Source organism: Bos taurus, chromosome 18 (genome assembly GCF_002263795.3).
Source record: "Bos taurus isolate L1 Dominette 01449 registration number 42190680 breed Hereford chromosome 18, ARS-UCD2.0, whole genome shotgun sequence".
In the NCBI taxonomy this organism is placed as follows: domain Eukaryota; kingdom Metazoa; phylum Chordata; class Mammalia; order Artiodactyla; family Bovidae; genus Bos; species Bos taurus.
The window spans coordinates 38,871,281-38,894,108 of NC_037345.1; positions in this window are offsets into that span (position 1 = coordinate 38,871,281).

The following is a 22,828-nucleotide window of genomic DNA, read 5'->3' on the forward strand; positions in this document are numbered from 1 at the left end:
ACTTGGTTACATCTGTAAACTCTATTTCCAAATGAAGCCATGCTCACAGCTTTTGGTGAGTAGAACTTCAAAATGCCTTCCAAGGAGACACAGTTCAGCCCATAACACTTTCCCACAGAGATGGATTCCTCCCTCCATCCAACCCCATCTGTCAAAATCCTTCTACTGCTTCAGAGTCTGGTTGATTTTCTCCTCTTCATCAAGTTGCTCATAATTCCTTTTCACTTCCTCCCTTAAAGTAATAGTGTATTTTGCCCCTTTTATCAGTTCAGTTCAATTTTTTAATGTTCAGTTCAGAATTTTTATGTTTTAAATATGTAAATAATTCTTCACTGTTAGGTTGTTAAAAAGATATGGTATTCCCAGTCCCATATTGGTTTCTTTTTGATTCTTGCAAATTTTAACTTGGAAAAAGATGGAATAACTCATGAGTATATATGGATGTGAGAGCCGGACTGTGAAGAAGGCTGAGTGCCGAAGAATTGATGCTTTTAAACTGTGGTGTTGGAGAAGACTCTTGAGAGTCCCTTGGACTGCAAGGAGATCCAACCAGTCCATTCTGAAGGAGATCAGCCCTGGGATTTCTTTGGAAGGAATGATGCTAAAGCTGAAACTCCAGTACTTTGGCCACCTCATGCGAAGAGCTGACTCATTGGAAAAGACTCTGATGCTGGGAGGGATTGGGGGCTGGAGGAAAAGGGGATGACAGAGGATGAGATGGTTCGATGGCATCACTGACTCAATGGATGTGAGTCTCAGTGAACTCCAGGAGTTGGTGATGGACAGGGAGGCCTGGCATGCTGCGATTCATGGGGTTGCAAAGAATTGGACACGACTGAGCAACTGATCTGATCTGATCTGATCTGATGTACTCATATCTTAATTAGAGTAGGTATCTATGCCAGTTTATCAGGTAGAGTTGAAATATATATTCATGTGTGTGTCTATGTGTGTATGTATATGTATTCATGCAATGGCTGAAATCTGATTAATCTCCTAAATAGATTGAGCACATGCTCAGTGAGAGCATTCTGACCCTGGGTTTTTAGTCAAGGACATGGTTCTCTCTTTAATACATATTTGGGACTGACAGAATTACTAAGGATCAGCAGTCATGGGGAGAAAAGGAAAAACCAGTGAAACAGTAGACTGAAATGGTGTTTAAGGGCCAGTTTCTATGCATGCACTCACTCTACAGAGAAGATCCTAGGGGCTATGGGGAAATAGGTGGCCTCCGGGCTGTAAGCTAATGCTGCACGGGCTGCTGTTTGCATAGCTGCACAGCCCTAGGAGAGACCTGGGAAAGCTAGCTTGAATTCCAATGAATATTTACAATTACACTGCTCCAGAGCCGAATGCAATCACAGTGCTCCAGTCTACAGGTTTTATGCATCAAAAGAAAATGAGAGGAGAGCAGCAAAGATGGAGTTGCCTTTGGAGCGACTTATAAACACAGATCTCACTGCTTGTGGCAGAACTAAAATGCTTTATTTCTGATAGGAGCAATTTATTCTTCAGGCACCCGCCTTGATACTAGAAAGTGCCTGACTGGGTTTTGAAGTGAGAAAGTCTTCAGTAGATGGTTTTTAATTCCGAGCAAGGGAAAGGTATGGAAGGAATTGTATAATTTTGGTTTTGCTTCCTAACAGAAGACCCCACCGTAAGTGAGAAACCCCCTAAGCCCATCACAAACTCCCTCTTCTTTCAGTCTGTGTTTTTATCCTGGTCTCATAACTCATCCTTTCTTCCCAGGGCAGCCCTGGGAAAAGCTACCACCATTTAGTGTCCCCAGTTTAAAGCCTTTGGATATTGATTGTCAGTAATGCATGCAACCCCCTCACTCATTTCATCTCATGAGTTGTTGATTCACATCAAGGATCTGGAGAAAACTGGATGGGAAAAATTAGTCAGAGCCTCTTGGACCCAGTGAGGCAATTTTTAACTTTCAGAGGTGCAAGACTGGGTGAAATTGAATGTTTTAAAAGGACTCTGTCAGAACCTGGTTTTATGGCTCAGCTGACTAATCTCTTGGACTATTAAGATTTATATTGGATTACTGTTTTTGCTAGCAGTCTGGATTGATGCCCTTAGCAGAAGTCCTCTCTGCTATCCGTCCATACTTTTACCCACTTTGCTCATTTTTCCCATCAAGATGCTGCTGTCTCACATCCATTCACCTTCTTGCTGACCCCTTCTACCACTAATCTACACATCCTTTCACGTAACATCTCTCCACTTGTCGGTATATATCCAAGCTTGGAGCTAAGGGAGAGCAGGGTCATGTGCCTGTATTTGTGTGACTAGCTATTGGTAAATCTGAGAAAGCATGTTTCCTTCTCAAATTATAATTCTTCAGATTCTTAGTTGGTTCTAGACACAGTAGAATTACCAAACCACTGGGAGGAAAAAGAAGCTTCAGGTCCCCATGGTGTCCATCTGCCTTCCCTTATTCTTTGTTGCAGATAAATCGTATTTTTCCACCATATGTAAGTGATATGCAAACACAGCTTGAGGGAATTCCTCCTTTTAACAAGATTGCTCCCTCTAAACTTTCCTTCAAGGAAATTCTGTAGCCACTATAGTTGTCATTCAGTGAGTCCCTACTGTGTACAAAGCAGCATATGGTCAATGAATGTACAATACATGTGTAAAAGTTTGTTGTAAAAACCCATGGATGTAGGGTGACTAAATGTGTGACAAAAAATCACCTTAAAGTAATATAATTGATTGGGTCTTTACTCTTATGGCCAAAGAAGTACTACACTTCAGCTTAGTAACCCCAGGAGGTAAAGATATCCAACATTATTAGTCTCTAGAGAAATGGAAATCAAAACCACAATGAGACACCACTTTATACCCTCTGTGCTGTGCTGTGCTTAGTCTCTCAGTCGTGTCCGACTCTTTGCAACCCCATGGACTGCGGCACGCCAGACTTCTCTGTCCATCACCAACTCCCGAAGCCTACTAAAACTCTTGTCCATCATGTCACTGACGCCATCCAACCATCTCATCCTGTGTTGTCCCCTTCACCTCCTGCCTTCAATCTTTCCCAGCATTAGGGTCTTTTCAAATGAGTCAGTCATTCACATCAGGTGGCCAAAGTATTGGAGCTTCAGCTTCATCAGTTCTTCCAATGAATATTCAGAGTTGATTTCCTTTAGGGTTGTCTGGTCTGATCTTCTTGAAGTCCAAGGGACTCTCAAAAGTCTTCTCCAACACCACAGTTCAAAAACATCAATTCTTCAGTGCTCAGCTTTCTTTGTAGTCCAACTCTCACATCCATACATGACTACTGGAAAAACCATAGCTTTGTTGGCAAAGTAATGTCTCTGCTTTTTATTTTTTTTATTTTATTTTTTTTTTTATTCTTCCAATTTTATTTTATTTTTAAACTTTACATAATTGTATTAGTTTTGCCAAATATCAAAATGAATCTGCCACAGGTATACATGTGTTCCCCATCCCGAACCCTCCTCCCTCCTCCCTCCCCATACCATCCCTCTGGGCCGTCCCAGTGCACCAGCCCCAAGCATCCAGCATCATGCATCGAACCTGGACTGGCAACTCGTTTCCTACATGATATTTTACATGTTTCATTGCCATTCTCCCAAATCTTCCCACCCTCTCCCTCTCCCACAGAGTCCATAAGACTGTTCTATACATCAGTGTCTCTTTTGCTGTCTCGTACACCGGGTTATTGTTACCATCTTTCTAAATTCCATATATATGCGTTAGTATACTGTATTTATGTTTTTCCTTCTGGCTTACTTCACTCTGTATAATAGGCTCCAGTTTCATCCACCTCATTAGAACTGATTCAAATGTATTCTTTTTAATGGCTGAGTAATACTCCATTGTGTATATGTACCACAGCTTTCTTATCCATTCATCTGCTGATGGACATCTAGGTTGCTTCCATGTCTCTGCTTTTTAATATGCTGTCTAGGTTGGTCATAGCTTTGCTTTCAAGGAGCAAGCATCTTTTAATTTCATGGCTGCAGTCTCCGTCTACAGTGATTTTGGAGTCCAAAAAAATAAAGTCTCTCACTGTTTCCATTGTTTCCCCGTCTATTTGCCATGAAATGATGGGACCAGATGCCATGATCTTAAAATTGAGTTTTAAGCCAACTTTTTCATTCTCCTCTTTCACTTTCATCAAGAGGCTCTTTAGTTCTTCTTCGCTTTCTGCCATAACGGTGGTGTCATCTGCGTATCTGAGGTTATTGATATTTCTCCCAGCAATCTTGATTCCAGCTTGCGCTTCATCCAGCCCAGTATTTTGCATAATGTACTCTGCATATAAGTTAAATAAGCAGGGTGACAATACACAGCCTTGATGTACTCCTTTTCCTATGTGGAATCAGTCTGTTGTTCCACGTCCAGCTCTAACTGTTGCTTCCTACAGGCATACAGATTTCTCAGGAGGCAGGTCAGGTGGTCTGATATTCCCATTGTATATATTGGTGTATATATAAAATTGGAAATAGGTAAAATATAATATGTGTGTGTATGTGTATATTCAGACTCTGATTTTTAACAGAACGAGTAGAAGGAAATGCAAATAGTTTTTTTCTACTTATTCAACAGACACTTACTGGACTCTTAAAATATGGTATGAGTATCATCCGACAAATTTTTCAAGATAATCCCTTATCTGATTAAATGGGGATAATCCACATTTTTTGTAAATTCCAGAATTTAGACCAACAGGAAGAGACCAAATAATCCACCACTGTTTAAGAGCAAACTTTGGGGACTTCCCTGGCAGTCTAGTGGTTAAGACTTTGCCCTCCAATGAATGGGGTGAAAGTTTGATCCCTGGTAGGGGAGCTAAGATCCAAGATGCCTTGTGGCCAAAAAACTGAAACATGAAACGGAAATAATATTGTAACAAATTCAATAAAAACTTTAAAAATGCTCCACATCAAAAAAAAAAAATCTTAAAAAAAAAGAGCAAACTGTGTAAGATAATCAACAGAGACTAGTATAGTATTCCCCTGAGAAGTTCTTGGTCAATTTTTTTTTTTTTTTGGTAATTATTTTTTAGAGTTCCTAAAAGTACCTTTGACCAAAAGTGGCATAATTAATTGTCTAGATAATAATTTGTGTATGGTTTCCATTGACCTACAAAGAAGAATCCATCTTCAACTCTTCCATGAATTTTAGGTCCTCCAACACTAGGTACTATGTTACATTTTATGAAAATGGTTCCTGTTGGCCTTATTAACTGATGAAAACTGCATATTAATACAAAAGAAAGATATTATAGGTATTGGTGGTAACTTTGAAATCCTGTCCACTGTGCTAATGATCTTTGGGTAAAATAAGTCACTTGTGTGTTTCTGTAGAATTATTTTAGGTTTCTGTCATTTTTCCTTCTGCTAAAAATGTACTAAGTAAAGTCATAATAACTAGCTAACTAATTGCCTCCTCCACTGATGTTCAACTTCTATAGCAATTGGTTTCGAGTGGAAATTTAGCCAGAAAATTATTTCTGTGAACTCAAGTGAAACTCTAATGATACCACATAAGAGAAAGACTGCTACCATCATACAAAAAAAGTTAGTGCAGAGCACATTGATATCTAAGAGAGGCCCTTTCAACCCTGCAGGCAGTGATGTTTTCAAAAGTTTGCAAGCTGACTATTTTATCTGGTATTGTTTGAATGTTCAGATGTCCCCCAGAAGGACAGATAGCATTTTTTTCTAACCTTGAAATAGACATTCAATGGAAATGGGAAATAATGAGATTTCCCTGTACATTTCTGCTAATACATCAGTTCTCTCTAAAGGTTCATACATCCAAGATTTAGTTCCTTGGTCAGTTTTAATCCCCAACCCACCTTCCAAAACTATTAGTTTGTATTGATGATATATGACTTTTACTTATCAAGGGAAAAAAATGTTATTTATATACAAAGTTATAATCTACCTGGATTCCTACCTCTGGATAACTATTGGTCAGTCACATCACCCTTTTATGTTTATGAGTACATTTATAAAACACACATAAAATACACAAAATGATACCCAGAGGAATAAAGGAACCAACATTTGTTGTAAACATACTTCATGCCAGCCGTTGTACTTGATGTTTCATTTTAGTCCTCAAAATAACTTTACGATCAATGAGATTCCCATGTTACAGACAAGAAAATGGAAGTTCAGAGACACTCAGCCTGTTACCTTTGACGAATGGTGGTACAAAGATTCAAACCCAAATGGAAAGTCAAAACCTTTCAAAACGTTAAAGGTCTTACACACACACACCCCTCCCACCCCTTATATCTCAGATATCATTATCTCCTCTCTTCCCTGTCCTCCAATCCTGCAGAGCTGCTCCACCTCAAGGTCTTTGCAGTGGCTCTTCTAGCTAGCCGTATCTAAATGGCTCATCCCCTCACATTCTCATGTCTTGACTCAAATATAACCTAATGAGTGAGGTTTCTCCTGATCATCCTATTTAAAACCACAGCCCACTCCCCAGTTCCAATCTTTCTTAACTTTCCGTTTTCTTTTTCTGTAGTGTTTTCCACCTTCTAATGTTTTCTTTATTGTTTGCTGAAGACCCAGAGAGAAGGAAAGTAGCTCTTTGTTCTCTGCCTGCTTGTAGCCTCCTAGGCCCAAAGAAGAGGTCTGTGTTCTGTTTGGCATTCGCAGTCTTGAGGGATGAAAAGTAAATCTGAGCTTGGATTACATTTCGAGCTGGTTAAAATTCAGAATTTCATAATGAACAGTCACAAGGCTTAATGGATTGTGTGCTCTGCTCTCACTGTTAGATATTTGTTGAAATTCAGCATGGAACTAATGCATCTTTGAAAGTCATCTTAAACTTTCTAATAACCCCTAAGCCTGTTGGAAGAAAGGCAATGACAGAAAACAAGTTCTTATCACTTCACTGATGTAGTTCTTTGGAGGTCTGAAAAGAACTCGCTTTTTTCAGTTTATTAAAGATATGTAATTTGGGTATGGGAAAATAGTGTATCAAAAACTTTGAAAATGGTTAAGTAAACAAACCTTCTTAAAAGTCCACAAACTGTCTCCTTTCAGACTTTTTTCAATGTGTGTGTGATTATATACTAGAAGGAAAGTTAGTGAGTTATTATTTCTGAATTGGTGATCATTATTTTCTTTAAAGCCTTTTACTGTATAGATCACAACAAACTGGAAAATTCTTAAACAGATGGGAATACCAAACTACCTTACCTGTCTCTTTAGAAACCTGTACACAGGTCAAGAAGTGACAGTTAGAACCGGACATGGAAAAATGGACTGGTTTCAAATTGGGAAGGGAGTACATCAAGGCTGTATATTGTCACTCTGCTTATTTAACTTATATGCAGAGTACATCATGCAAAATACTGGGCTGGATGAAGCACAAAGTGAAATCAAGATTGCTGGGAGAAATATCAATAACCTCAGATACACAGATGATACCACCCTTATGGCAGAAAGTGAAGAGGAATTAAAAAGCCTTTTGATAAAGGTGAAAGAGGAAAGTGAAAAAGCTGGCTTAAAACTCAGTGTTTAAAAAACTAAGATCGTGGCATCTGGTCCCATCACTTCATGGCAAATAGATGGGGAAACAATGGAAACAGCAACAGGCTTTTTTTTCTTGGACTTCAGAACCACCGCAGATGGTGACTGCAGCCATGAAATTAAAAGATGCTTGCTCCTTGGAAGAAAAGCCATGACAAACCTAGACAGCATATTAAAAAGCAGAGACTTTACTTTACCAACAAGGGTCCATCTAGTCAAAGCTATAATTTTTCCAGTAGTCATGTATGGATGTGAGAATTGGACCATCAAGAAAGCTGAGTGCCAAAGAATTGATGCTTTTGAACTGTTGGAGAAGACTCTTGTGAGTCCCTTGGACTGCAAGAAGATTCAACCAGTCAATCCTAAAGGAAATCAGTCCTGAATATTCATTGGAAGGACTGATGCTGAGCTGAAGCTCCAATACTTTGGCAACCTGATGTGAAGAACTGACTCATTTGAAAAGACCCTAATGCTGGGAAAGATTGAAGGCAGGAGGAGAAGGGAATGACAGAGGATGAGATGGTTGGATGGCATCACCGACTCAATGGACATGAGTTTAAGTAAGCTCCAGGAGTTGGTGATGAACAGGGAAGCCTGGTGTGCTGCAGTCCATGGGGTTGCAAAAAGTCGGACGTGACTAAGTGACTGAACAACAACAAACTTTCTTTATATTTGAAATTTTTCAAAGTTTTTTTTTTACCATAAATTTGTATTGTTTCTATAACCACAAGATCAGCTAACTTTATTGCTCGTGTTTGGAAATGATACATCATTTTCTTTGAAGATCTACAAAAGATATTCCCTATATTCATCATGTTGCTTTGAATCTATTTGCTCTCTCTTAAGCCTTTCCATGACAGTAAAAGCAACAAAAGTGTTTTACTAATTAAAAGACTTTCTAATAGTTTTTCATGCTAAAAACCATTTTTAAAATCATGAAGAACCATTAATTCAGTGAGCTTTTCTTCTTCTGGAGCTAATGAAAACACACACCCAGATATAGTAGGTATGTTTTTCAAACTTTGGAGAATGGATCCATAGCAAGTGGTGCCCCCATCTCCCACCTCCCTACACATTCATCTACTTCAAATTTTCTTTAATTTCTTCATAAATTTACCAAAGGTCCTGGGGTCACATCTAAACTACTTGTCTCATCAACTTAACAGATGAAAAAAAAAAAAAAAAGACCCAGCCAGGAGAGATTGAAATGGAGGGACCTCGTTTCAAGCCCAGGCTTTCAGAGAGGTAAACCACATACCTAATCCTCCCTAATAGATTCCAGAAAGAACATGGTTGAAATTTCCCTTGATCTTATTTTTTTTTCTTACACAAATTTAATACTTTGATCGCTTATAACCAAAAAACAGTATTTAAAGAAACAGCACAGGTCACTTTTATTATATTCAGCACAGTTAGCAAGATACTACCTTGAGTAGCTGTTTAAAGGGATCACACTTCAAAAAGTAACTGACCTAAACTCTCCTTCCTGCTCTGCTCCCCAGTGAGTCTTGGCCATCTGCAGCCCTCCCCTGTGTCTCACACATGGAAGAGATACAGTAGGGTCCTGGGAAGCATGAGAATCTAGGCCACTGTGATTAAAACCAACTCAAACATTATTTTAATGCCTGTGTTTAGTTTGCTAAGAATTCTCAACTTCAGTGGGTGCCTAAGGGCTGACAGCTCCACTCTGAAATGAATCAGATGTTGATTTATAGGGAAGAACACTTGAAAGTGATTACACCTGCCCTGGTCCCATCTGGTTGGGAGATGATGAAATGGAGTTCTGTGTCTCTGCTTTCAAAGTATTTGTAATGATTTGATCATAAGCAACATTACAAAACATATATCTGAAAGAAGAAACTGTATCATGAGTAGCCTAATGTTACCTAATTTCTTTTGTTAATCCCACCAGGAACACCATTGTAAGAACTCTTGAGGGGCACATGGTCACAAATTCATTCACCTTATCTGGTGATATTCACATTCCAAGGTCATTTCATTGCTTTGCCCCCATGTTGTGGTTTAGTCTGTAAATTATCTGCCTGCGATAGTCTTAGGATAAGTGTGTAACTGGCTAATGTTTTTTACAACCTGCAGGAGCACCAATTTGAAGTTTTAAATATCCAACGCATAAACTGGTTGTAGAAATTCTGTCAGCATCAACTAACCATTGTTCCATACATTTTTGGACAAAATGGAATCACCAAACATCTTGGTACATGATCTTTCTGGAGTGTTTTTGTGGCTTTCTCACATTATTTTGGAAAATAATGTGGTTGCTATCATTTCAAAGTACTTACAGAAGCAGACTTGGTATTGAAGTTCTGATTCATTTATAAAGCCATACGTTACAAATCACAGCTTTCTGTTTGGTACGAGGTGGATCATGGCAGATGTTAAACTGGAAGATTTTTGTATTCCCTGAGGTTCTGTGCCAGCAAAGAAAGGCACAGAAACCAAATTTCTAACTAACATTCATATTTCTTGTATGTGTCATTGTATAAGCAAGTGTTCTCATTGTGTTCCTCAAACAAAATCATAGCCAACACCCTTTAAATTATTAAATTAAAGAGGATTAAAAAAGAGACATATACTTAGCCATTGTTTCATAAAGAGTGAAGAAGGCAAAAAAAATGATGAAATAGGTATATGGCTGGGGGACAGAAACAAAATCAAGCTCCTTGAAGCCTAATATTATATGAATATGAGCAAAAACCCATATGAAGTCACTTAATAATGAGGTCAAGAATGCTGAATAATTTAACATACCCTTGGATCTTGATTTGTGACTGTCCCAAACTAATATTTCACAAGCCACATTGCACCTTGTCACAGAGTCCTATTTCTCCCTCAAGATAATGCCCACGTATTAATGGACCCAATTTGGTGGAAATTACCTAATTGGCTGCAGTCACTTCAACTTGAACGTGACATTTTGGATTGTTCTGTAGTCACAAGGATAAGTTAGAAACTTGAGCAGCAGAATTGCTCTTTGTGATAATTGTAGCAGAAGCTTGTGTTATCACCGAAGCTTATTATTTTGCAAGTTGTACACTCAGCTTTTTTAAAAAATTGTACTGTAAGGGAAAAATCCCTGAGGAGGCTTCTTTTCTCTTCTGGTTCCTCTAATACCCCCAGAGGAGGATGACCAAACAAAATGCTATGTGATTGTGTTTAAGTGCCCTTAACAACATGCCACCTGATAAAATATCTTAGTAGCATGAATTAAACAGTTGCTTAATTCTCTGTATTCTTTAGGGTTTTGTGCTTATTCAGCCACCCAAATTACTGCTAGTGAATGGCATCAGTAAGGGCACTCTTTCTGTCTCAGGGAAATTGTGTACCTACCTCTCCGTCAGAGAGGTAAATGATGAGTAAGAAGTCTGCTTCTTACTAGCGTTGCCAGTGGCTTCCATTTTGTACATAAGCACTGCCGCTGCTAAGTCGTTTCAGTCCGACTCTGTGCGACCCCATAGACGGTGGCCCACCAGGCTCCCCGTCCCTGGGATTCTCCAGGCAAGAACACTGGAGTGGGTTGCCATTTCCTTCTCCAATGCATGAAAGGGAAAAGTGAAAGTGAAGTCGCTCAGTTGTGTCCGACTCTTCGCGACCCCATGGTCTGCAGCCTACCAGGCTCCTCCATCCATGGGATTTTCCAGGCAAGAGTACTGCAGTGGGGTGCCATTGCCTTCTCCAGTACATAAGCACAGTGAGCATAAAAACAGTAAGCTTATTCCTGCACAAGGTGTGGGCACCAAACAATGGACATCATTCTCTGGTTAGTAATTCTTTGTGTCGACTTAAAAAATATTCACAACCCAAAAGTTGAGAGTTATATTTCGGACTTCAAGTCTGGGAGACAGAATTTCAAGTGACCCTGAGAGAACTGCTCTGAGGAGGTGAGGGGAGGAGCCAGGTTATATAAGAGTTTCACAACAAAGGGCAGGTAGTCAGAACATCAAAAGTTTATTTAAAAAAAAAAATTACCACTAATTAAAGAATACCAGATATGTCAAGTTAAGGAATTTAGCACTTTTCTATGTGGGAAAATGCAAGAATCTGAGCTCACTGAAATCATTCTTTTGATATGTTGCTCAGTTATCTGGGGCCAGTATCCTGTTTTCACATCCTGAGTTCCCTCAGGGCTCACCGTAGGGAGTGGTTGCAGCCTGGTGGCTGCTGGATGGCAGGTATTCTCTCCTTCCTGACTTCCTTCAGGGCTTACCAGCTCACCATCCACGATGGCTACAATTACTGGTGACTGTGACACCTTCTTTATTGATATGGCAGGAAACATTCCATTTCTCATTTGTTTTTCTATAATGCTTTATAGTTGCTGGAGGACATGTCTTCCCACCTCCCTCTCTTCCTTCCTTCTTTCTAAATTCATTGAGTAAATAAGAGGATCCAGATCCTGTGTTGGGCACTGAAGATACAAAGATAAAGGAAATATAATCTCTGTCCTCAAGGAGCTCCCTGGTTAAGAAAGTGAGAAAGAAGAATAACCAGTTAATTACAAGCCTGTACAATGAGTGCTCTAACCTTATGTACTTCAGAAAATGCTAAGAAGTCAGGAAGCCTAACAGAGAAAGTAACTCTGGGGCCAGGTCTTAAAGGATGAACAGGTTTTGCAACTAGAGAGGATGCAGTGATGAGAGGGGATTAGTGAAGTGAGTACCTTAAACAGAAGTGACAGCAGGTGTGAGGACGTCAAAGTGTGGAATACGTGGCAGGTGAGGCCACATCAGAAAGGTTCATATATGCCTTTGTGAAATAATAGAATATATATTCTATTATTTATTGTAGAATTTATTATTTCATATGTGTATCTGCCCCCTGTTCCTGGCACAGAGCTCCTAAATCCCATGAAATTCCCTGGGTTATAGGAGTGTCTTTTGTTCTAATACCATGACTCTCAGTGGCCTCTTAGGTAGCTTCAGCATGGGAGCTGCTGCTGCTGCTAAATCGCTTCAGTCATTTCCAACTCTGTGTGACCCCATAGAGGGAAGCCCACCAGGCTACCCCATCCCTGGGATTCTCCAGGCAAGAACACTGAAGTGGGTTACCATTTCCTTCTCCAATGGATGAAAGTGAAAAGTCAAAGTGAAGTCACTCAGCTGTGTCCTACTCTTAGCGACCCCATGGACTGCAACCCACCAGGCTCCTCCATCTATGGGATTTTCCAGGCAAGAGTGGGGTGCCATTGCCTTCTCCGCAGCATAGGGGCATTGATCACCAAAAAGACCAAGCCATGATTAGAAGCTTGGAACTTTTGACCCAGGAAGGGGAGAGGGGCTAGAGTTTGAGTTAATGATTGATTATGTATTATGTAATGAAGCCTCCATAGAAATCTCAAAAGTATGGAGTTCAAAGATCTCCCAAGTCAGTGAACACAAGTGTGTGCTGGGTGTGGGGTGAGGGGTGGGGAATCCCAACTCCATGGGAGCAGAAGCTCCTGTGCTCTGAGTCCCTTCCACACCTCACCCTGTGTATCTCTTCATCTGGCTGTTCATCTCTTTACTCCATCATATCCTTTATTACATAATAAACCAGCAAACATGAGTTCTATGAGCTATTCTAACAAATAATTGGACCTGAAGAAGGGGGTCGGGAAACCTCCTATTTTAGCAAGTCAGGCTGAAGTTTTGAGTAACCTGAGTACCCTCGACTTGCAATTGGCATCTAAAATGGGGAGCAGTCTTTTTGAAGAAGCCCTTAACCTACGGGGCCTGCGCTAACTTTGGTTAGTATCATAATTAAATTTAATTATAGGACTTGTTTGGTGTGGAAAACCTTTCCTAGGCAGTGGGTGCTATTAGCCAATGAAAGCTAATGTAACAAGCTTTAACCTCCTCTCTCAACCAATAAGCATCAGTGTACCACTCTGCAAGCAGTCTTACCCAGTGAGCATTCTACCACACTGCTGGAGTTGAGTGCCTTTTGCAATGCTGGTGTTCACTCTGCTGTGATCTCTCTTTTTGCAATTTATTTTTGCTCAGAGTAACAGTTTTGATCCATGTGGCCAACAAAAGGTGTGCAAGTGCTGGTGCTGAAGCCAAGAAATAAAGACTGTCATGCTGGTTGTTCAAATACAAGTGTACTAGTAGCTCAAGTGAATTTCAAGGAAATGGTTGGAGAGAGCGTAACAATCAGCAGACAATAAAAGACTGGTGGCGGTCTGACTTTGGGAGGACACCATATAGAGCAGAACATCTTGGGAAGACTGCACAAACCTGGCTGCAGGGACCTCGGGACCTCAGGGAACTCAAAGGGAACAGAGTGGCCTTTGTCAGCCATTGCCATAATATTGGGAACACATCTTTGCAGAGCTACATTTTCAGGACCTTGTGCATCACTAATTCAGGAGGAGGATCCCTTTTCTGAAATGAGTGCATCTTTGTGCAAAAATGAGTAAATGGGGAACTCATAGTTTATTAAGGTGTACCTATGGGGCCAGGCCATCTGGGTTTCAAACTCAGCTCCATCATTGACCAACTGTATCACCTTGGATATTTAACCTCATTGACCTCAGTTTACCTATCTGTAAAATGGGAGTAGCAACACTGCCTACCAAATGGTGTTACTGTGAGAACAGAATAGTACTTGTAAAGTGAAGTGAAAGTCGCTCAGTCATGTCCAGCTTCTTGCAACACCGTGGACTATATCCCACCACACTCCTCTGTCCATGGAATTCTCCAGGCAAGAATATTGGAGGGGGTTGCAAAACTTCTACAGGGAATCTTCCCAACCCAAGGGTTGAACCCAGGTCTCCTGCATTGCAGGCAGACTCTTTACCATCTGAGCCACCAGGCAAGACCACCAGTATTTGTAAAATGCTTAGAATATTTAAAAAATGCTTGAAACTATTTACTCCTATTATTACTGCTGTTATTGTTATTAGTTTTTTGTCTGTAAAATACAGAAAATTGACTAAGTGATCCCTGAGATCCCTCCCAGTTCTAACATTACCTGAATCTGCCAATCCATTTCATCTTAGGGAAAACACTGTAACTCAGAGATTTTGACTGTCCCTATGCAGGATATATAGGGAGCAAGAAATGCAAAATCAGCACAGAAAACCAGGTCTACCAGCCCCTTGATGTGCCAAAACCTGACTGTAGTGTCACCCTGGGGGATCCCTCAATCTTTAACTTCCCCCTCCCTTGGAATCACAGAAATTCAACCACTCATTTTTTTCAATATTTATTTAGCTGCAGCGGATCTTAGTTGTAGCACAAAGGAGCCGTAGCCACAGAATTCAAGCTCTTGGTTGAGGCATGTGGGATCGAGTCCCCTGACCAGGGATCAAACTCCAGCCCGTTGGGAGCTCAGAATCCTAGCCACTGGACCACCAGGGAAGTCCCCACTCATAGGTTCTTCTTTTTTAACCCTTTCCATCCCTCTGTAAATCAAAATGGGAAATGGTGAGCCAGAGGAGAAGAAGAGAATTTGTGACCTTGGAAGATATCCGACTAATGTTAGAATATCCTCCCAGCATTTACACCCCAAGCCCCTGCTGTTGGTCCCAGTGCCATAAGGAGATTGAACATCCTTGCAGGGCAAGAGGTCCATTTTGCATCCAGTTCACAGAAAAGATGAATCTTTAGATTTGGTCCTTTAACTACCCTTTGCTCCTGTTTTACCTGGCTAGAATCCCAGCCATGTTCCCCTTCTGTCCCCTTCTGCCACAGTTATGGCCATTCTGCAACAGCTAAGTAAAGACAGAGGGAAGCAGGGGGAGGGGAGCAGGGGAGGCCGAAGGAGAGGTGGAAGGGGACATACTTTCAGCAAACTGGTCCATCCTCCAGTCTTGGTAAATTTTGCTTCTGTTTTCTGCAAACTGATCCATCCTTACCAGTCTTGGTAAATTTTGCTTCTGTTTTCTTTCCTACCCTTTTGAAACCTCCTCACATGAAGCAGAGACTCTGGCCTCTCACTCCTGGGAATGAAGCTTCCCTCTTTTGTTTATTATGTCTCTTTTTCCTTGTCTCTATCCATTTAAATATTAGAATAATCATTACCCTTTTAACAGCTAAAATGTCTGTGCAGATTTTTTTTAATAAGTATTTTTCATTTGACTGAACTGATTTCATCAGAGGAGGTTAATGTGATCATTTTAATTTGCAAAATTTCTTCCTCTTTTCACTTCTTCCACATTTGATTCCGAGTGCACATTTAATAATTTCGGAGGGTTTGTATTTCAGCATCAGCTGGATATGCAGACTAGGCTCTCAACAGTCTCAGAATTTGATTATGACCAAGGAACCACTATTCTATAAACACTGAAAATTGGAAATTATCTCTAGAGCTGTTTGTTAACGAAGTGGAAGGCTAACCTTTCGGACTCATTAAAATTCCACTGATGAAAACTCTCTCGAATGTCTCTCTGTCATGAATCTATCCCCGTTATGAGGGTTGGTGTGTGGAAATTGGTTTGGGTCCTCCCCTTCCACCCTCCCCTTTAATCTCTTGGTCAGGTTTAGGTTGAGATTTTTAAAGCTTATAGGTTTCTCTTTCTCCTTGCTCAGAGCATGTGTTGTGAATCCAAACAAATATCAGTGGGTCTCTGAATGTGTAAAACTGTTCCTGAACCACTCTGACCAGGCAGTCCTGCTGAATCTACCTTCTTCCATCAGTAAAGGAATGAGGCCATTTAGGGGTAATTAAGAGGGGCAAAAAGGAGGGACATGTTTTCTGTAGCTGACAGTAGCAATAAACTTGGAGGCAGGGGAGATGACAAACCTCCATGTATAGTGTACAAGTAGTGGAATGCAGTGAGTTGTCTTAATTAATCTATTTGCTAAATGACAGTGAAAATACAGATTCTTATCAAGAGATCCCTGCATGATGACAGCAGCCACTAACCTGCTGGTGAATAAGACCTTCTATATCCTCCCAAAGTGCTGCAGCATCAATGTGCAAAAGACACTGGAATTCACTTGGTACATCTCTGTGAAGGAAAGATGCCATGGATGGCACACAGCATCACTATTACTGTTGCTAAACAGATGGAAAATAATTGTTTATGGAATTTGTGTTTTAATCGCATTAATGTATTTGGCAGGGAGATCCACCTAAGTACACAATTCAAAGCCTGCCTTTGATCTGGGCCCCTAAGGGGTATTTTCCATGACTGATAAACTGCTCCTCTGAGTTCATAGGCAAATGATAAAAGTGATAAGAAGAAGAAAGCCAGGCACCAATCTCCCGTTTGGGCATTTTGTCTCCTTGGAGAATCAGACAAGCTAGCCAGGCTTGCAGTCATGCTGACGACTCAGCACACATCTCACCCGGTGATACACCCACGCAGGGCTCAATATGAATGCCCTCGTCTCTCACCTCCCCCTTCTCCAGCTCCCTCCTCCCCTTGCACACAAACGCACACACATGCTTAATGCAAGAATTCATATGCTCTGTGTTTTCAAAAGATTCCTACTCCCTTTTATATGAGCCAGTTTAGATGCTTATAAAGTATTTACCAGTAATAGCCCTTTTACACATATTTTCCCCCTTTACCCATCACACATTTCTCTGTTAGCACTATAACGTGAAGTGATAGAAATCAGAAGCTTTCCTTTTAATGAAAATGAATGTTCTAATTATGAAATATTTTGTCTTGTAAATATTCAGCAGCGGATCAGGCTGAGTGCAGCCATAGGCAAAACCAAATGCTGTTAGCTTATCAATTTCCCCCTTACTGAGACCCAGAAAACGGAATCTAGTGTAGAAAATTTGATAGCTGCTGAAAGAAAAGGTTCTATGGATTCCCATTTCAGAAGCGCAATCCCCATCTTTCCTCCTCTTGAGATGGTTGATCAGATACTTCCCTCCCTTCTCAGAATAAAGAGATCTGAGGAGGTTTTAAATTCTTGGATGAAATTTTTTGTTTGTTTGTTTGGTGGATTTTTTCTTCTCATTCTTTCTCCTCTGCAGAACACAACTAGTAAATGATTGGATCTTTGACAGAACAAAGGTATTTTTGATGGGCTCTGTAATCTAGTGCGCTAATGCGCCCAGTCCCCTCATTGTCTTGCTGTCTGATCCCATCCCTTCTGCCAGACAGTCACTGCAGGATGAGTCACTTTTAATGTCTGATAATCAAGGTGAATTTTCAAAAAGCTGCCATTTTGGAATTATGCACTATATCACAGTGTCAGGGACGAGAGGAGGAAGGGTGAAGGAAAGGCTAAGATAGACACCTACTGCACATTTGGAGAACTGCAGGACACAGCCAGCTCTGTGCCAGACAAGATGTGTCTGGAGGGTCTAAGTCGATCAAGGCATCCATAATAAGGAGACTATGTTAATTATAAATTAAAAATAACTTCTGTGATAATGAAGATTATATGCACAGGAGAAAACGGTCTTATTTAAAACAGACTGGAGGAATAGAATTAAGCACCAGCCTTTTGGGGGTATGGATTCTGTACCTACGGAGTATAATGTGGTCCATTAAATAACCTAATACAAACTTACATTGGAAAAATAATACAAGTGAATCGTGGCTGTCTCCCCGGATGCCGTATTGTCTGCCGTCCTTATTTAAAGCAACATCAGCTGAGGGAGGTCACCTAACAGATGAATACAGCCTCCCTTCAACTGGGGAGACTGGATATTTCTGGAATCACTTAAAGAACTGAAACCTTTTTCCCCCATGAAATGGCAAGGGAGATATCGGAAACCCGGGTAAACAAAAGCCAATCAAATACAGTATTCTTGCAGGACATCAGCTATTCAAATATTCGTTGGTCATTGTCTTCTCAAAGGTAATTAACTAAACCCACTGTTACGTTTTGTGGTTCTGGTTTTTTTTTAATTGCTGGCGTTGTATTTAATAGTAGGGTAGTTGAAGGAAAATGATGTAAGAATAGCCTGCTATTCCTGTTTGTTATTCAGATAAGGAACGCCTATAAATAGAACCAGGATGTTTTGACTAGGGAAATGCTGTGCTCATTATAGCTCGGAGATGTTGGGGTGTTTTAAGCTGAAGCTTCAAAGCCCGGTCCTGCTTTATAAAAGCATAAGGGTTTTCATGGCTGTTTCACTGGCCGGTCAGAATCTGCAGGTGCTTCATCTGTCCTGGGGGAGGGAGGGAATGACATTTTGGGGAATGCTATTTTTTTTTTTAATCATGATGAATGCTTACATATTTCCTCTAATAGAGGTATCTAAATACCTGGGTATCATCTTCAACACAAGTTATATTTCAGATTTTTATACCTTGTTATTGTCTTCCAAAGTTAACTAGTCCATTCTCTCCCCATTATCCGCTCCCACCTTCACTGCTATTATACACACACACGATACACAAACACAACAAACTGCAAAATAAGTGAAGAAATGAAAATATTTTACTACCATGCAACTATTCTTGTGTCTATAAAAGAAGATTAGACATAGAGAGAGAATATCTGAGATGCACATGATCCCTTGGAGATGTTTTGGTACAACCCTAATTCAACTGAAACAATAGAGAAATGACTTGTCCTAGGACACTCAGCCAGAGAATGGCAGATACCAGGCTAGCATCCAGCTGTCTAACTAGCTGGCTGACATGCTTTCCACAGCGGCGTGCTCTCTTCCCATTAAAAGAATCAGGTCCCTGCAGCTTGGCTAAACAATGATTAATGCACAGATGTCACCATGAAAAAAAAAAAAAAGAAAAACCTGAGAAAGAGATAAGAATCATATACATTTTCAACCTTGATACAAAAGAATAAAATGGAAAATGGTATGAGATGAAGAAAAGCAAAATGTTAATAGAACATCTATCTAACAAAACTATCTGCCTAGTCAGGAATTCTATTAGAAGGCAGAATTATCCTTTGAGGAAAATAGTAGAGACATTTGGAACTAGCCAAGAAAGCAAATGCTGCTTGCACAAGTCACGCTCTTTTATTTCTATTTTCATCTGAAATATTAGAATAATTCAATCATATTTGAACATGGATTCTCACTGTAGTCTTTGAAATCCTGCCTGGCTCTGACTGAGACAGCTGAAACTAGGACTAAACCCACATTATTTCCTTCTCTTCTTCTAGAATTTAGATCCCTGGAGGACATAACCCTGCCTTGCTCTCTGAGGAAAGGTCTACCTGACATGAACTGATAGGTATTTTTGCATCTAGAATTTCCTTTTTGTTATACTCTGTCTCTTGCTTTTGTTAATCTCTGTCTGCAATGTTCTGCACATTTTTATTAAAATATCTCCTGAGTGCTTGAGGACGCTGAGGTCTTTAGCATGAAACCCTTGCATCCTCAAGTATATCCCCTATTTTAATGTGAAAGCTGATGGATTTTCTTTGCAAACACAACAACAACAGGAGCATTCTTGGAGGCACTAGATAATGTAATGATAAATCAGACATTATTATAAACCAGAACAGGTTTTCCCAAATATCTCTGCTTTTCCTTTAAAAGGATCTAAAAAAAGGCTGCACTAAGAATTTAAAAGGAGAGAGAAAATTTGTATCAAATTTTGAGGATGTATTTTAGCATGGTAAAGAATCTTTGGTAGCTTAAAAGGAGGATCAAAAGATCAGGTATTCCGTTTAAAAATATCAACAAATAATTCGGAGGGTGGAGATGTGATGATCAACAGACAATGAAAGGGTTAAAGAAAATTGTGATTCCTTCAAGTATCAAAACAAGTAGGCTTTCATAGTCTCTCTGGTCCTACTTTTTGCTTCTAGGAAAGAAGAAATTGAAGAACATATAGTACATCTGGCTGGTGGGATAAACACAGAAACATGGGTGTGTGTTTGCTTTGGGTAGCTATCCAGAGTATTAAATGTGTGTCAGTGTCTTGTTAGGAATAGGGTTTCCCAACCTAAGCACTATTAACATTTTGGGCTGGATAATTCTTTGCTGCGGATAGGGAGCAGAGGCAAGAAGAGGTCTGTCTTATGCACTTCATGTTTGGCATCATCCCTGGCCTCTACCCACTGGAGGCCAGTAACACCCTCCCAAGTTCTGACAACTAAAATGTCTCCAGACATTACCAAATATCCCCTAATTGAAAAACCACTGGAGTAGAGGGAATGGTTCTCATTTTGGAAAATAGACTCAGTTGTCCAGCATTTTGGAGACAGGCTTACTTATACAATAAGACCCACGTTTCTGATGATGTGTTCAAAACACAGTAGTCATCTCATGATTCCCTGCTGTTGCCCATGGATTGCCTGACGGCCTGTTCTCCCACAGACCTCAGAGCTCGATACCTGTAGTCAAATCTAGAGCAATGCATGTCTCCAAAGAGCTGAGCAATTGATTATTAACATATGGAGTTGACCAGGGTCAAATAAATACAAAGCCAGCTACACTTTGGAAGATATAATGTTAACAAAACATTTTGAAAGAAATCAGAGACCTAAATAAATGGTCATGGATTGGAAGATTTAATATTAAGACTGCAACACTTCCCAAAGAGCCACCAACATAGATTTTTTAAAATATGACTATTTGAGACAAAAATGACATTGAAGTTCCCAGTCTTCTATAGGAAGCAGGCCAAGCCACTCTAGAAAGCACATTTTTCCATACCCTTTTCAGATGTGGCCAAGGAGGATAAAGGGGGGAAAATGGGGCCTCTCAGAGTCATGGAGAACATTGAACTGTCCCTACCTCTAAGGGAGCCCTTACCATGTCATCCCACAAAGATTTCAGAATTGCTATGAATCAGGAATGCTGCATTATTTCCACTTGCCCTTTCTAAATGGGAGCATTTATTATAGTTACCCAGTCCCTCTACCATCAGCATATGATGAGCATGTCAGGGACAAGTATTGATGCCTATTCATAAATGAATGGATCAAGAGAAGCCATGTGACTTCTCTTTGAGGTTTAAGCCAAGTAGAGCCCATCCTCTTCATCCATTATTATTTGCATTTTTGTGGATCCCTCCAGTGCTTATTTAAAATGATCCTCCTTAAAGAAGAATTTTATTAGATGGATCAGGCTCAGGGATAAGACTGTTGATATGTGTACATATAGTTTTTAATGGAGGGAAGATGTTTTAACCTATGTCCACAAAGAGTTGGACACTACTGAGCGACTGAACTGAACTGAACTGAACTGAACTTACAAGTGAGAAATTTATATACACATACTTAACTGAAGGTGAATTCAACGTTATGTTTCCCCTTAATAACTTCTAGTAATGATTTACCTTAAGATTTTGGGAGTCACTTTACCAACATAAACTGCTTTGTAACCTTTTCTATTCTCTTACCAGAATTCTATCTGATAGAGTTGATCACTCTGTCATCTGTACAACATCTGTACCTTGTACAGATTTCTATTTCTATCTCCCACCATTTTATAATTACTTGTATATATGTCTGCTTCTGATGCTATACCACGAAAACAAAAACAGAATTTTATAAATTTTGCATTAGCACTGTTTAGAACATGTAAGATATGTGCTTGCCATTGTGAACTCTCACTTCCATGGGACTTCAGTATTTCACCTTCTCGAAGGTTACTTCCCTGAAGTCTTCTCTCCTCCAAACTCTGTGTATCAGTCCCCTCAAATTATAGGTTGATATATAAATTAATGCATTTATCCTATTTTTGCATTATATCCATTTCCTTATTTCTAAAGTTATCACTAAGTATCATTTCACCATAGGCCATATGAGAAACAGCCCATGAGAGTCACATTAAATGTGACTCTGCAATGGCACCCTACTCCAGTACGCTTGCCTGGAAAATCCCATGGATGGAGAAGGCTGGTAGGCTGCAGTCCATGGGGTCACTAAGAGTCGGACATGACTGAGCGACTTCCCTTTCACTTTTCACTTTCATGCAGTGGAGAAGGAAATGGCAACCGACTCCAGTGTTCTTGCCTGGAGAATCCCAGGGACGGAGGAGCCTGGTGGGCTGCCGTCTATGGGGTCACACAGAGTCAGACACGACTGAAGTGACTTAGCATAGCATAGCAGTGGGGTTTCAAAGTCACAGTATGAGGAAGGCTTATCTCTAAACAAGGCTTCCCTGTCCTTTACTATCTCCTGGAGTTTGCTCAAATTCACATCTATTGAGTCAGAACAAGATTTTACATTTGAATCAGTTCTAATGAGGTGGATGAAACTGGAGCCTATTATACAGAGTGAAGTAAGCCAGAAAGAAAAACACCAATACAGTATACTAACGCATATATATGGAATTTAGAAAGATGGTAACAATAACCCGGTGTACGAGACAGCAAAAGAGACACTGATGTATAGAACAGTCTTATGGACTCTATGGGAGAGGGAGAGGGTGGGGAGATTTGGGAGAATGACATTGAA